Source organism: Felis catus, chromosome E3 (genome assembly GCF_018350175.1).
Source record: "Felis catus isolate Fca126 chromosome E3, F.catus_Fca126_mat1.0, whole genome shotgun sequence".
Classification (NCBI taxonomy): Eukaryota; Metazoa; Chordata; class Mammalia; order Carnivora; family Felidae; genus Felis; species Felis catus.
The window spans coordinates 12,878,021-12,895,623 of record NC_058383.1 but is presented as its reverse complement, the minus strand read 5'-3'; the positions used below and the strand labels follow the sequence as shown (position 1 = coordinate 12,895,623).

General features: G+C 40.0%; 1 protein-coding gene and 1 long non-coding RNA gene across 9 annotated transcripts in view; one reads left to right on the top strand and one right to left on the bottom strand.

Moving 5' to 3' along the window:
- Positions 1-17,603, bottom strand: part of AUTS2 (activator of transcription and developmental regulator AUTS2) — a 1,119,695-nt gene that overhangs the window by 1,028,014 nt on the left and 74,078 nt on the right. The gene's annotated exons all lie outside the window — the stretch shown is intronic.
- On the top strand, positions 2,966-4,677 carry LOC123382566. Its single transcript, XR_006591128.1, has 2 exons — positions 2,966-3,605; positions 4,414-4,677. It is a non-coding gene; the product is annotated as an uncharacterized LOC123382566 (long non-coding RNA).

Sequence of the window (17,603 nt, the reverse complement as noted above, 5' to 3'; positions counted from 1 at the left end):
TCATTTAAAATGAAGCAGGATCTTAAGGCATGACAAAATATTATCAAAAAGCAGGTTCTTTAAGGTATGACAAAATATTATAAAAATTACATCGCGCCTATTAATCTCTGCTATCAATCTAGTTTTACAAGAATAGATTTTTTAATGTAATGCTAATTTGCCCAGTGAAATATCTTGGTTAATATATTTCTTAGGGGAGGGGGTATGTTTATTTGTTTTTGAAAGAGAAAGAGAGAGTGCACGCACCCCTGAGAGGTGGGGTGGAGGAGCAGAGAGAAGGGGACAGAGAGTATCCAAAGCAGGCTCTGTGCTTATAGCAGACAGCGTGATACGGGGCTTGAACCCACCAACCGTGAGATCATGACCCAAGTTGAATTCACACACTGACTGAGTCACCCAGGTGCCCTTTGTTTTTAAAAATGAGTATTAAAAAGGACAGTGTCTGGGGGCACCTAGGTGGCTCAGTAAGTTAAGCTCAGTCGGTTAAGCGTTCCACTTCAGCTCAGGCCGTGATCTCATGGTTCGTGGGTTCAAGCCCCGCATCAGACTCTCTGCTGTCGGCTTTTGATGTTGTCAAAAGCCAAGAAAAGTGCTGCTTTGGATCCTCTATCCCCCTCTCTCTCTCTCTCTCAAAAAATAGACATTAAAAAAGAAAAAAAAGTACAATGTTTGGTTGGATCTGACTCAAGTGTCATCAAATTCATCCAAATCAGGACCTGACCCTAATCAAATATCAGAGCAGGATTTTGCAAACTGTTAACGTGTACTTTGCTTTGTATCTCATAAGCTAAAATAAGCTGAAAAATAACATAATATGGTACTACATCCATACTGTCAACTCACAAATATTAGATTGTTTGTTAATGTATTTAAATTGGCCAAAGAAATAATATATGCATATGACAAAACACAGGCTACCACCTTCTCTCCCATGGATACCCACTTCTTGGAAGTGCTTAAAATGTACCCAGAATGCACCCAAAATTTTTGTGCTTTATAAAAACAGTATATGTTTTAAACCCTGTTTATTTTCAAAGACATTTGTCTTTTTGTAAGGCAAGAAAAAGTAATCTTATCTCTCCCTGCCATACCTATACTGAAACTAGAAATAGTGAGGACAGCTTATTAAGTAATGAATTTCAATCTACTTTCAACTTTGAGGGTCAGCACTGCAACTATAATTACCTCTTTTAGATAGCTCCTGTCCACTGAACACCCAAATACAGAACAACAAAGGTCAACGGTACCACTTAGGAAAACCGTCTAATGACTTTAATGAGCATTCTGATCCTTTGTTCCTCTAATGCAGTTTTCCATACACATGGCTGGGCATCAAAATCACCTGGACAGCTTTCAAATATTAAAGACTCCCCATCTTCATTTCATTTAACCAGAATCTCCAGGAGTTGAGACCCAGAAAGCAGGGCTTGCTTTCAATGGACAAATTTCAGAACCGCTACTTGGCAGCAGGGAATAAAAGAGCAGCAAACAACAGTTTCACAGAAGTGTTCCTGCGGCAATCGCTCCTCAGTGTAAGGAAGCCATCACCAAAGATGAAACTGTTTTAAAAGGAGACACCTAAGTGGCAGGAGAAAACATCTGAAAGGTAAAATAAAGACCTAGTGCTGTCCATGAAACTCAGAAAATCTCCCTGCCAAATAGTATAAAAACCAGAGTTGTGGTTCTCAAACTTTAGTGGTCATCAGAACCACCTTGAAGGCTTATTAAAGTGGGGAGTGGGGGCAAAAATGAGCATTTCCTATAAGTTCCCAGGTGCTGCTGCTGGTCTGGTAAACACGGCTTGCAGAACCCCAGGACTGGAGCAATGAGGAGCAAATACGATCTGCGGCAACGCCAGCTTTGTCACTAACTAGCTGCACAACTCTGAGCAAATCCCAAGTCCTCTAAGTTTTGCCTTTTTCCTCTTTTGAGTTCCTGCACCAGAGCATCTCCTCTGACACCAACACTCTCTGGGTCTGTGAGATACAATTCCAGTTGGATTAGCACATGAAATTGCAAGAATCTTCAGGGGTGAAAGGTTCCAGTCCCTGCGACAAGCAATGAATTATATTAACAGCCAGAAATAACACATGCACACGCACACACACACTCACACACACACAGGCAGCATGAGTCTTTTTTTTTTTTTATTTTGATGTTGTCAAAAGCCAAGAAAAGTGCTGCTAACGCATATGGCCAAAGGAATAAAATTACCCCCTTTTCTTTTATTTCTATAATCCCATGTCTGTACAAAAAAGCATGAGTTAAATTTCCCCTTAGCACCGAGGACCTCAATTATTCACCAAAAACTTCCTGTGGCTTTACCCCCAAAAGGGAGAGATGAGCTGCTACATTTATTGAACGTCAAAAATACACCAAGCACATCCTGTTGTTCAAGTCTCCACAACTGTATGAAATAAATATCTCCATTTTTCAGATGAAGAAACGGAGGCTCGTGAGCTTAATTTAAGTAACTCACTCATGACAGCACCAAATCATTACTGGCACAGTCAAGGTTTGTATTAGGGTTTATACAACTCCAAGCCTCTCACTTTTTTCATGGTACAATGATTTCCCCATCATTTCCATCTACCACATCCCTTTAAAATGTCACAAGGAAAAAAAATACCTTTCTATGTTAAAGTGAGAAGGATTCTGATGTTTTTAAACTAACTTTGAGGGAGATCATCTTCAAAAAAAAAGGCCCATCGGGCAGGGCATTCCCCACCAAACTCTTGAATGGCAGAAGTTCCAGGGTATCATTATAAGACTGTTGTATGTAAATTTTCACCCAAGCCTGGAATATTATTCTTAGTTCACTTTGCACAGCACAAACTTCCTTTAATAAGTGGGTTGTTGGAGAATGCAGACCAAAAGAAGATAAAGAAACCATCCCCCACTCCTCACCTACAACACAACCCAGAGTGATATCTATCATGACCCTTTAAAATGGTCACATTCAGAGCTGTATCAGCTGATCCCCGGAAATATTTCTCCATCTCTCTTTTTAGTAAAACTTGAACACATATCCCAATCCACTACAAAAATAACAGATAAGAACCAAGTAGAAAAACATAAGGAATCAAGAAATGCTATTTTTAATGTTTGCACGCTACTGAACTGCATATGTAATGGCCCATACATGTTAGCACTTCCCAACCTTCTATTCATTCAGGTCTCCAATTACATCAGCACTGTAGGATACTTCACATGCCTTTATTTCATAGCCCTATTGGAAGTGTGGCCTTAAATATGAGAAGTTTTTAAAATGACAGGTGTTTCTATAACAACTCTTCACTGCAAAGAGCAGCCAAGAAAAGTGTCCTCTAAAGACGTGGTTCTTTCTCTTCCATCCCCCTCTCTCAACCATGCTAAAAATTGTTTGTTCTCTCGACAGACCTGGAATAGGCACAAGACTCTGCAATACTCTGCCTTTCCCCTGGAAGCAGTTTTCTACAGGTCAGAAGGTGGTTTCCAGGTGGACTAGGGGTGACTGGCAATGCCACTGCCCTCCCTGAGGCACATCCACATGGCTGCTGTCACCACTGGCCTGGTCCTCAGCTAGATGGCACACTGGGTCACCGCAGGGAGTTAATGAGGCCAAGGTGAGGCATCAGAACCACACAGGGGTCAGTTCACTTGGCCCAGATCCAGGGTTACAAACTTCATTTCTAACCTCAGCCCGAAAAATGCTGGCTGTAATGGAGGGGGAAAAAAAAAAATCCATCCTCCTATAGGAAAAATACTTCCGGCCTTGGATCCCACTTGAGAGCAATCATTCATAGAGCATCATTAATCCTATCCCAGAGCATCTGCTATATGTGTGGCACTCAGTGAAAGCAATAATAGCCTCTCTTTATTAATCAACTTACTAAGTGACCAATATTGAACTTTCAACCAATATTTATTGAGTACCTACTGTGTGTCATGCTTTGTTGTCTGAGCTATGGATGCAAGAGTAAACAGGAAAAAAAGTCTCTCCCCTCAAATAGCTTCCAATTCAGTAAAGAGAAAACAATGAGTTCATATGATAAAAAATTAATAGAAGTAAAGCAGAGTAGGCATTACAGAATAACTGAATAGTGGAAGGAACTATTTGTACACACATTCAGGGAAAGTCTCTCTGAGGAGGTGACTTTCTGGCAAGCACTTAAGTGGATACCTGACATTTACTATAAGAAATCTTTAGGATAGCCCCATGGGCAGCCCCATGTATTTTACAGATGAGGGCCCAAGGGCTCAAGGTAGTTAAAAGACTTGCCCAAGTTTATGAATATCATGCCCAAGTCACACCTGTTTTGAGAATCAGTAAGAAGAAACCTCACTAAAGTGGACCAGGGATTCAGGAAGGGGAGGCTGGCAGGGTGGGCCATACCACTCCATGTCAATTACAGAAGGAATTGTCAATTACAGGCTCCAACAGAGAAAGAGGTACAGAACATATTGCATCTCCTATAAGAAACTGACCACCTCTGCAACTCAACCAATGAGAAACCATCAAAACCCTGAACTCTTGGTTTTCTCCAAGGGACTTTCCTTTAAAACAACACCTCCCAATTCCTTCCTTCTTCTCCATAAAATAACATTTCTCTCTGTAGGACTTACCTATGGGCTTGCCATAGCTTGCTTGTCCTGAATTACAATTCTCTTGTTCCTGAATAAACCCATTTTTGCTGATAAAATACCTTTTATTTTTAACGTTAACACCTCACAATGCATCATGCCCTTTCCGCCACCCAAAGGTATCAAGACACAAGCCTTCACCTCCAGTGCAAGGTGTATGAAATCCAGGGGTGCTCAAGAGGACTCATTCAGGCACAAAAAGAAATTCAGATCATCTATGTGTACTTACTCTTTTGTCTCCATTAAACTTCTATTTTTGTGTTAGCTTTATATGTATAAATATATATACAAATATACACATTCATATGTTAATATATACACAAATATATACAACATATGTATATAAATATCTATACAATTTAGAAGTGAACAAATATAAAAAGAACTATTACTGGGGCACCTGGGTGGCTCAGTCGGTTAAGCGTCCAACTTTGACTCAGGTTATGAGCTCACAGTTCATGAGTTTGAGCCCCACATCAGGTTCTGTGCTGACAGCTCAGAGCCTGGAGCCTGCTTCAGATTCTGTGTCTCCCTCTCTCTCTGCCCCCTCTCCCACTCATGCTCTGTCTCTGTCTTTGTCTCTCTCTCTCTCTCTCTCTCTCTCTCTCTCTCTCTCTCTCTCAAAAATAAAAACATTTAAAAAATATTTTAAGAACTATTACTGATAGAGGCACACAATCATAAATTTCAGGATCACTACACTAGAGAGTAGATGCCAAAGAAATAAACATGGTCCCTCTTCCCAAGGACAGAATATTTTGTTCTGCAAATATATTTTGTTCTGCCTATATTCTGTGAACATAATTATACAGTTCAAGATACAAAATGAAATAAAATAGACCATACAGGTGAATCCAAGGTGTGGCTCACTATGGAGCTGAAACGTTTTCCTCTAGTGCCTCATTCAACCAACATGCAGACCTCCAGCGCTAGGACCTCACACACTGATGATTACACAGCCTGTTCCCCTGACAGGGAAACCTGTTTACTCCACACTAAAGGGAATCCACCAATTCATTTCAAATTGGTCACCAGACAGCAGCTGTCAACTGGTAATAACTTTTGGTCACTCCCTACCCAGGCTGTTTAATACACATGTAAACATAAGTTTCATAAATTGTTCAAATGTGTATTTACTCAAAACACCATTATGGGTCCATCAGACTGTTACAGGCTATCAGCTAAATAATATGCATTTTTTAAAAGGCTTGGCAGCTTAATACATATTTTTACTGCTCACATAACTCAAAAACAGCCTCAGAGTAAAACGTTTAATTTGACACATAAATAGTCCATTATATGGCCTAATCCTCTTTTGTGTTTTCAAAAAGGGAAGAAAGTGCCAGGGTATTTCAATGTGATAGGAGGAGCACAGCAAAGGAGAGGGGAAAAAAACAGTCACGCACAGCTGTTGATCTTACTTTAGGGCCAGGCTCAACGGGGTTGGTAAATAAAGGAGTATTTGAAAAGAAAGGGTATCTGGTTATCAGAGGCATTTAGGTTGATCTTTAAAAAAAAAAAAAAAAAGGAAGGAAGGAAGGAAGGAAGGAAGGAAGGAAGGAAGGAAGGAAGGAAGGAAGGAAGAGCCTTTATTTGGATAGTCTCCTGGATATTAACCCTCAAACTACCTAGTTATCATTTACTTGCAACTACAAATTGACCTGGTAGACTGGTGTTCCTTAAAGTAGGGGCCTGTAACCATAGAAGAACTCTTATTAAGATCTATAACTTATCTATAAACCTACACACCTTTCTTAAGTTCTCAAAGGCAAATGTGCAATTCACATCTTCTTTAATATGACCAAGAGCTTCTTAGTAGTTCCCTAATAAGTGAGTTAGAAGGTTCGTGAAATCCATTTTGACAAATTAAAATCAGCAAGTTGCCAGAGTATGCAAAGAACTAGAAACGGGGTGTCCCAAGTACTCAGGCTACTCTACGATGCTGCCAAGTACTGGCACGCTCACACACCAACACTACAACTCTCAAAGCTCACACTGTACTCTAGAAGTCACTGTAACATCAGTGCTGTCTTGAGTCAATCATAGTTTGTAATACTACTATTCTTATACTATATTTTCAATTATAAACTACTATCAGTTCAGTTTTACCGTTAGAAATTTGATTTGTTAGGGGGGCACCTGGGTGGTTCAGTAGGTTGAGCATCCCACTTCGGCTCAGGTCATGATCTCATGGTTTGTGGGTTCAAGCCCCGTGTCGAGCTCTGTGCTGACAGCTCAGAGCCTGGAGCCTGTTTCAGATTCTGTGTCTCCCTCTCTCTCTTCCTCTCTCCCGTTTGTGGTGTCTCTCTCTCTCTCTCAAAAATAAACATTAAAAAATATAAAAAAAAAAAATTTGATTTGTTGAAGATAATCTGGTTAATCTCACAATGTGGAGATACCGTAAATAGATACATATACAGCTAAAGTAGAGATATATATACATAACAAGCCACCTCCAAAAAAATTACTTGTACAGTAAATCTTCATTTGTGGTTTTATGGTCTTACTATCTACTATCAAGACAAGTCCAATAAAATTACATTTTTAAGCTTATGGGATACTGCTTTATAAAATAAAAAGTACATATGGCTCATACTAATATTTGCTGATACTGATGCTGAATGGGGAGGGTGATATAAGGAATTTCTGCCCTACCTAACTGGGTTGAGTTCAAACATCTGAGAACCAGTACTCCAGACCAGTTAATTCTTCACTTTTTCTGAGTCAGCCATTTCTGAGAATCTTACAAAAGCTATGATGTTCTTTACAGAATATACATGCAGGCATTAAAATTTGAATACGGGGACATGTATATTAATTCTTAAGCCATTACAAACCAAATTTCATGTGCCAAGACAATCTTGTACTCTTATGTCTCTATGATAAATATTTTCAAAACAATAGATCTTTTACAGTTTCCCAAATATATAAAGGTTAATACTGAATGTTTTTGAAACTGTTTACAAATTCCTGAAATTCTGCAAATATCTCCTCATTCTTAAACACTATCTTCGAGGCCCTTAACCCAATGTTAAGAACCCCCATTCTAGATTTCATTCTGTTTTCATCATCCTTTCAATATCGCCTCAGAAGACTATACTTACTATTTCTTGATGCATGTCAGGATTTGTAAGTATTTTCGGACACAGTGGCACTTGTTTCTTTCCACTACTGAATCTTTCTCCGAAACCCCAGGGTAAAGGTTTTACCCCAGAGAAGAAAATGTCCTATTCTAAAGGTCCTCCATTCCAGTACCTGTGGTCCCTTTACTGTGAATCCACAGATCTTTAGAGTATTATTGCCTTCTGTGTTCACATCCCTTCACACTTGAGAAACTTACCGTCTCCCGAGGAAATCCATTTCATTTTTTCACAACACTATGAGAAAAGTATTTCTTATATTGATCTGAAATCTGTCTTCCTATAACCTACCTCCAGCAGTCTTTGTTCTCACCCCAAGGTTCCATACACTAGGTCTAATACACCTCTTTTGCTGAAGACAGCCTCTTGAATATTTGAAAACAGAGGACACAGCCTCCCTTGTTCTCTTCTGCCCACTCAGCCTTCACGCTTTCAGGCCTACCTCACCATCCTGATCATTTTCTCTGAATATTATCACTGTATCTGGGTCTGAACTCAACACTCCAAGACTCTTTTAACAACAGACTGAAAGGCCTAAACCCTTTCTTTGAATGCTTCCACCAGTACAGCCTCATTTTGTGAATTCAACCTCTGCTAGAAACTTCTGTGTCAAAACTCTCTGATCTCAGAAAACAAAGCACTATCCTTGGGTCTGGTTTCCCAACTATATTCAGCTCTAATCCTCAGAACTTTCTATAGTCAACAACTTGCCTACCTGGACATCTTCTAAAATTAGAAGACAGCCAAGCAAAAAGTGGGGGAGAAGCGAACTCATTCTAAATTCCCTATGGTAGAGAGGTGGCAAACTGGAGGGAACAGAATTATGATCCACTTTCAATTTTCCCTGTATTTCAAAATGAGCACGTTCCTATCCAATAAATGCAGTCAGAGAATCTTCCAGAACTGGGCCTAGGAGGAAGGGTAGGCTTTAGATAGAGAAAAAGACAGGTCATTTCATACCCCAGAATGCTTTGAGCAGAGGTGCAAAGGTGAGGAAGCCTCTGGCACCTTACAGGGATAGGAGTCAATCACTCTGGCTTAAGCAAAAGGTCCACATGGTGTTGCCTGAGGGAGTAAGGCTGGAAAACAGGCTGGGGTCACAGCATAGAAACCCTTAAAAGCCAGGCTACTGAGTCCCGCTTTCATCCTAGAAGCAGTGGGGAGCCACTAAAGTTTTAAAGCAGGGAAGTAACATGATGAAAGCTATATTTTAGAGATAGTACAGGCCTCTATACACACCAGGCATTTAATCAATGATGCTGACCGGACATATAGATTCAAACTGCCAGGAAAGAAGCATCTTGTGACCTAAAACTTACAGAAAACCCATTTCCCTAGTGAAATCCACCTCAGCAACAACTCACACTTTATCTTTTGAATTTAATTAAGTTCAGAGAAAAAAAAGGAAACAAAGAATGAAACTCAGACAAACTAATATTGCCTCTAATGTCCAAGATTCCCTCATTCCCCTCCTGAATCAAAATGCATATTTTACTGTAAGCTAAAAGTGATATAGAGGCATTAAATATTTACTCTTCCCATTTGCTATTATTTTTTGCTAGTTACTCGGCTGTAACAGTCATTAACATGCTGAAAAGGAACTTGATGTAAATTCATCACCGGTCTGGGAATACTGCTGTTCTGATGTACTGACTGCAAGCTACGTCCGGCTCAGAGGCACCATTTCCCTACAGGCAGGGCCAAATGTCTAGTTCACTCACAATTTACAAATGATTATTTTTCTAATTAATCATTCATCAAAAAACATAAATGGCAACAGGGTGTGAAGACAGCGCTAGCGAAAAACAGAAGGGGGCATGGATCCATCAATCCCTCCATCGCAGCTCTGAGCCAGGGCCGAAAGCCTTGTCCCTAATAAGGGCCACAACAGAGTCATCAGGGAAGGCTCCTTTGGCCTGATGGCACTGCCATTTCAGAGAAGGGCTTGACCCTATCCTAGATTACGACAACCCCCCAGGTACTCTAGATGGGGTTGCTCACTTCCAATATAGACCATTACAACAGCCTCCTCACTAGTCTCTCCTTTCTCCAGTTGCTCTGCCAACACCCCAATCACCTCCCCATGCCTCCAACTCCCCAAGACACAGAGTTATAAAACACTTCTCCTCAAAGAGTATCTTTATCATGTCATTAGGACCTATGAGGCTATTTCCAGTCTCAAGATGTCCGACTCTTACAACTTGAAAGGGCTTTAAATATCCCCTGGTCCATGGCCCTTCTTTTTAGCTGGGGAAATGGAGACCTAGGGAGGTTCCAGCACGTCACCATCATCTGCTGAACATGACCTGAGGACTCTTTAAGCACAGGCTTTGTTTTTTTTATGGAGAAGTCTTCTCCCCTCTGCCTCTGTATCAAGTAACAGAACTGCAATAGCTGAGTAACTGCAGCATGGCTACTACCTACAAGAAGGCAGACATATGCCAGATCTACCCACCTTTGAAAAGACCATCTAAGTTTTAAATACATAAGCCCTATTTCTGAAGAAGCTGTACTAAATACCAAAGAAGCTAGTATTAGTATACTAAGTTATATTTTGAAAAGGATGTAGACACCCAATGTTTTCCCTGCCACTAGGATTAATCAGCAAGATCCTGTTCTGCAGAGAAACCAAAATGATCCTAGTTCAAGTCAACCTGGAAGGCTGACTGCTAACAAAAAAAGTAAAGGAATAGTTCTTACCAGATCTTAACATTAAAACCCATTTTCATGAGGCCTTATAGTCATTAAGTTTGGGACAGTGCGCCAGGCAAGGAAGTACTGGGCTCGAATCATGAGACTGAAGTGTTAATCCCAGCCATATAAAACAGAACAGCTGCTGTTCAGTCTCTCCATCTGTACATTGGGGGTATCCTTCCCACCTACAGAGAAACACCATAAGGAAACAACATCCTCAGGAAGTATAAAGTTATCCAAATGTAGGATACAAATAATGGAAGATGACCCAAACCATTTAGCACCATGGTAACTACATAATGATTAGATACTACATAACGATTAGAGTTCACACCTACTGCTTACTACGTGCTAGGCACCATGCAAAGCACATTACATGCATTAACTCGTCTAAACCTCACAAAATTGGACACAGATACTATTATCTACAACTCACAGATGGAGAAACCAAGGCACAGTGGTTCATTAAACTGCCCAAGTTTACATATCTAGTAAATGGAAGAGCAAGGATTTGAACCCAGACATTCTGACTCACTGCCAGCACTCTTAATCACCAAGGTCTCCCTCCTTATCACTTAGTACCTGGGGTAGTAAAACAATAAGAAAAACAGGAGATGTTTATCAAATAATTACACGAAGTTATACAGAGTATTTTTTCTAGATATTTGAATTCTATGAGGAACAACAGGATTCTGGAACACACAAGATAAGGGAGAAGAACAATTTCCTCGTTTGACAGATGACAACGGTGGGTGGGAGTGTTGAGGTGATCTGCCTAAGATCATTCCCAGAAACCACAGCCTAAGTCTTACAATAACCCAGACCAACATTCTGCATTGGTCCAGCAGTATTACCTTAACAAGAATGATTAACCAGTACCGGTGAGGCTCATTCCAAACACCTGATCAAGCTTGAAATGGGCCACCCTAACCTTCACAGATGCCTGGTTCTCATGGAACCACTCTCACTGGTAAGATTGTCAAATGGTGCAACCACTATGGAAAACAGCTTGGAGGTTTCTGGAAAAAAATTAAAATAGATGTGCCATATGATCCAACAATCCACCCGAAAGAATTGAAAGTACGGATTCAAAGAGATATTTGCACACCCGTATTCATAGGAGCACTATTCACAAGAGCCAAGAGGCAGAAGCAACCCAAATATCCACGAAAAGATGAATGGATAAACAAAATGAGCTATATACCTGCAAGGGAAAAGTATTCAGCCTTAAAAAGGAAGAAAATCCTGTCACATGCTACAACGTGGATGAAACTTATTGAGGACATAATGCTAAGTGAAATAAGTCAGTAATAAAAAAACAAATATTATGATTCCATCTAGCTGAGGATCTAAGGTAGTCAAATTCATAGCCATAGAAGGTAGAATCGGGGTTTCTGGGAGTAGGGAGAGGGAGAAAGGGGAAGTTGTTGTTTAAGGAGTGTAGAGTTTCAGATCCGCAAGATGAAAAAGTCCTGGAGATCTGTCTCACAACAATGTGGCTACACTTAACACTACTGAACTGTACACTTTAAAACAGTTAAGCTGGAAATGTAATGTGCTTTATACCACAGTTAAAAAAAAAACATAATAAAAGAAAAGCACAATGACAAAAAAAACAGAGAGAGAGAGAGAGAGAGAGAAAGAGAGAGAGAAAGAGAGAGACAGGTCTGAGATTAGTCACCTTAAGGAGTTGTTTAAAGTAGATTCATACCAGACTTTATTTGAACTCAAACTGAATCAGATAGTATACTGGCCATGTGGACTATATATGCTAAAACAAATGCTATAATGCTCAGAAGCCAACTCTGAAAAACCCCTTCATATACAACTCTACTTAGGTATTCACAAATGAATCAAAAACTGACTTGATCAATGCATCTCTTCTGAAGAACAACTACTAAGAATTTCTACTTAGTGTAAAGCAGTGTGCCTGAACCCACTTCATTCTGAGAATAACACACATGTGCAATTTTATTTTTTCAACATAACAGAAAAAAAGATGATTGATACCCCAAAACATATCTGACTAAAACATGTGATATTTATGTTAAAAACAAAAAAACAAAAAAAACACAATGTTAAAAGGAAAAAAAGAAACTGGTTTAATCAAGAAAAGGTAAGTGACTTCATTCAAGGGTCCTTATGTGTCATAAAAATAAAAGTATTTTCTCATATCTCTAAATTCATCCAACTAAGGGAACACTTAACCATCTCATCCAGTTAAAATAAAAACAAAAACAAAAATACCTGCCTCATAAGGGAGGATGGATATAACCAAAATTTGTTTCTCCTCCCCCGAATAAATTATTACTAAGAAAAGATATATAATAACATATTTTACAAATCGCATAAGGTAGAATTGCAAACCTACACACACAGTTCTCTCTTTTCAGATTTCTTCCAAATTTAGACCATTCCCAAAAGTATTTTTTATTCCTTAAACCTATCAATCTGGAAGGTAAATTTTAACACAAGCAGAGTTACTCTTTTACATTTGAAATTTCTGCAAAACAACCTATCAGGTAGCACACACCACTCATTTTCCATGAAAGCAAAACACATTTAAAAAACGTAATAGCTAAGATTACTGAACACTTCATTCTAAGTACCTTATATACATATTAACTAAATTTAATTCTCAGACCTACCTTCTACGGTAAGGCCTGTAATCCCCATTTTACTAGTAAAATAACTGAGGTGCAGAGCTACGTGCAGCTTGGCTAAGCCTGGATGGGAACCATGGCAGACAAGTTTTGTAATTTATGCTATTTACCACTCTGCAAAGCTATCTCCCACGAAACATAAAAAAAAAAAAAAAGAAAGAAAAGAAAGAAAGAGAAAGAAAGAAAGAAAGAAAGAAAGAAAGAAAGAAAGAAAGAAACTGACACAATTCTGCCATATCTCTAGAGAACCAAAAAGAAACTATGAATGTCAAACATTCTGGCCTTGGGTCAATCATAACCTCTCTAGCTTTGTTTTTCTTGTTGTGAAATAGGTATAATACCTCCAATGCCTGATAATACAGCCGGCTGCACAGTGACAAAAACAAGCAAAACTATACACATACGCTTCACGACGGCGACAGCGTGGCCAAATACTCTCCCCTGATACCTCCCTTTTCCACTTCTCATCTAAAGACAGGCTTTCCTTTGCCAAATAAACTTTCCCATCCCCACAAAAGTAATTGACGACAGCAAAATGTGCAGCGTTATTGGCAAAAGCTAAACAGAAGGAGTCAGCATCTCTCTTGTAAGCTGTGTCCCTGTCTGAAATATAATACAGTGGGCAGGTTGTTTCTTTGAAATAGATGGATCTATGGTTTGAGGGCAACACAGAGTGTAAATCTGTCTCCGTGAATGGCTCACGCCATGTCTTTCTCGTTTTGTGTGCTATTGTGTGCTATCTGGCAATATATCTGTCACAGTTCCACTTCCTCCCTTCCACGGGAACAAAAGTTGAGAGAGATTGGAAATACAACCCCAGGCACAGCCTTATAAAGGCAGCAATTGAGTTTCTGAAAACTCCAAGCCAACTTCGGGCAAAGCACCAGTTCAGCTTGTCTGTACACGAGGCAATCTGGTTAGGTAATAACCCCATTTTGTCACCTTTTTTGTTCACCTTGCAATGGAAATCATATCAGAGAAACAACCAATTACCATAAAATTATTTGAAAAAGGACAACTTGATGCTGAGACCCAAATAAAATATAAACTGCACTTTTGCACACATTGGTTCCATCTACAACACGCAAAAGCCGCTTCAAGAGGCTGTGGACAGCGGAGGGATAATTCTTGGTTCCCCTTGAAACATTCTGTGCAGCCTCAGGGGAGGATGGAAATGCCAGCAGTACTACTCTCTGTCTCCACTCTAGCCTGGCTCCACAGGCCTGGCTTCCTCCAAGAATCGCCTGCACACAGACTGAGAAGGGTAGAGCCCCTTCCCCCTTCTTATAACTGCCCTAAAGAATACTGGCCTTCCAGATTCGCTCTTCCAGATTTCAGAGGTCAGTCTGAGAACTTAGAAGAGTACTACAAAATCACTGTCCTTTGGCTGTAAGCATTTTGAAGCAATTTATCAATATCACTGGCAGCCTCACCCCCAAGAGCTGCCCGGGGTCTCAGAGAAGGCTCTCCCAGAGAATTGACAAAGATCCCCAGGTGTAAATCACTAATTCCAAAATTCAGCACAGAATCTCAAACCATTTGAAAGCTACTCTTATCAAACCCACCATTCAGGCTCAAAGCTACATGACTTGCAAATGGTCCTGCTTCTAAGTTCCCTTTCAGTACTTACAACCTAGGCAAAGAATGTAATTTAACAACTATAAAATTAATAACAGCTGGTCAAGTACATTTAACCCTAGAGGAGTAAACAATGTAGGCAATGTCTCCCCAAAAACAAATTTCCCCAGGAAGGCTATAAGGACATTCGAAAACAGGGGTGCCTGGGTGGCTCAGTCAGTTAAGCGGCCGACTTCAGCTCAGGTCATGATCTCACAGCTTTTGAGTTCGAGCCCCGCGTCAGGCTCTGTGCTGACGTCTCAGAGCCCAGAGCCTGCTTCGGATTCTGTGTCTCCCTCTCTTTCTAACCCTCCCCTACTCACACTCTGTGTCTCTCGCTCTTTCTCAAAAATAAATAAACGTTAAAAAAAAAAAATTTTAAGACTCTGTCTTTAAAAAAAAAAAATAGTTGAAAACAACCAAAATAAAAATCAGCTGTTCTGAGAAACATAATTCTAAACTAGATTCAATCACCACCTGAGTGTTACCCCTTCCCTAAACCATAACCCATCTCAATTGCTCCTTTAGCTCATGTGGGCCTCTGGCTGAGGACAAGACACAGTCCTTTTTCTTGACTCTTAAAACAGCTTTCCTCTTTCTACCTCTACATGAAACAGTCGATAATGCACTATGACTTGGCAGAGGCTAGGTTGATGCTAGTTCTAGTTAAGTGCTCTGGTTTTACAATAACACACAAATGACCAATTTTCAAACAATCATAATATAGTAAAAAAATACTCAGCATGAACTTTAATAACACAGCTTAGCTTTCCTTTGAAGACTCAGAAGACTGCACAACTTAAGAGTTGGATTCATTGTTGGGGCGCCTGGGTGGCGCAGTCGGTTAAGCGCCCGACTTCAGCCAGGTCACGATCTCGCGGTCTGTGAGTTCGAGCCCCGCGTCGGGCTCTGGGCTGATGGCTCAGAGCCTGGAGCCTGTTTCCGATTCTGTGTCTCCCTCTCTCTCTGCCCCTCCCCCGTTCATGCTCTGTCTCTCTCTGTCCCAAAAAATAAATAAACGTTGAAAAAAAAAAATTAAAAAAAAAAAAAAAGAGTTGGATTCATTGCTGGAAATAACCAGTTATCACTAGTAGTCAAGGCAGAATGACAGGCAGCCTGGAGACCTGTGAGGGACCACTAACTTAACTGGGGGACCAGATCCTATGGGCTTTGGGCTCCTTGAATTTATAAAGAGTGATATTCAGAGACCATGTAAACTTTTCCAGCTCTTGACAGCCTATGCATCTTCCGAAGCCCTTATATGAAAAAAAGCTCCATTTAATAAGATGTCCAAATACACCAGATTTTCTCTCTAGGGGAATTCTCTATCAGTTCACAATTCTCAAGGAATCTCTATAAACAGACACCAAAACTATCAACAGTGATTTTTTTCTTATTAAAACCAACAGTGAGAAGTTGTGTATTCCTGAAAAGCATCTACACATGAAAACCAATGGACTTGCTTCTCCTATCCAAGTAAAAATCTGCTGCCATATACAAAGCACAGTAAGAAAATAGTTTCGCAATCAGCAAAACTAAAAGGCAACAGACAGAATGGGAGAAGATATTTGCAAATGACATATTACATAAAGGGTTAGTATCCAAAATCTATAAAGAACTTAGCAAACTCAACACCCAAAAGCCAAATAATCCAGTGAAGAAATGGGCAAAAGACATGAATAGACACTTCTCCACGGAAGACATCCAGATGCCCAACCGACACGCGAAAAAATGCTCAACGTCACTCATCATCAGGGAAATACAAATCAACCACAATGAGATACCACCTTACACCTGTCAGAATGGCGAACATTAACAACTCAGGCAACAACAGATGCTGGCGAGGATGAGGACAAAGAGGATCTCTTTTGCATTGCTGGTGGGAATGCAAGCTGGTGCAGCCACTCTGGAAAACAGTATGGAGGTTCCTCAAAAAACTAAAAATAGAACTACCTTACGACCCAGCAATTGCACTACTAGGCATTTATCCATGGGATTCAGGTGTGCTGTTTCGAAGGGACACAGGCACCCCTATGTTTATAGTAGCACTATCAACAATAGCCAAAGTATGGAAAGAGCCCAAATGTCCATCGATAGATGAATGGATAAAGAAAATGTGGTATATATACACAATGGAGTATTACTCGGCAATCAAAAAGAATGAAATCTTGCCATTTGCAACTATGTGGATGGAACTGGAGGGTATTATGCTAAGTGAAATTAGTCAGAGAAAGACAAAAATCATATGACTTCACTCATATGAGGACGTTAAGAGACAAAACAGATGAACAAAGGGGAAGGGAAACAAAAATAATATAAAAACAGGGAGGGGGACAAAACAGAAGAGACTCATAAATATGGAGAACAAACAGAGGGTTATTGGAGGAGGTGTGGGAGGGGGATGGGCTAGATGGGTAAGGGGCATTAAGGAATCTACTCCTGAAATCACTGTTGCACTATATGCTAAGTTGGGTGTAAATTTTAAAAAATAAATAAATAAAAGAAAATACTTTCGGAATTAACAACTTGGACCTAAAAAATAAAAGTCAAAGTCAACCCAGTGAAAAAAATAAACAAAGAAATGAGATTCTCACAGAATACTGAAAGAAATCATCCTTCATTTTCCTCCAAAATGGGTTTATGGCTACAGAAACACATAAAGATCTTACCAATCTAATATGTAGATACTAACACTTATTTAAGTCAAGATACCTTGACACAGCTGACTTCAACCAAATTGTAAAGTATGAGACCTCACCTTTTTATCTTCACCCAGATTACTTCAGATCGAGGCCTAAAAATTTACGAGAGGGGCACCTGGGTGGCTCAGTCGGTTGAGTGGCCGACTTCGGCTCAGGTCATGATC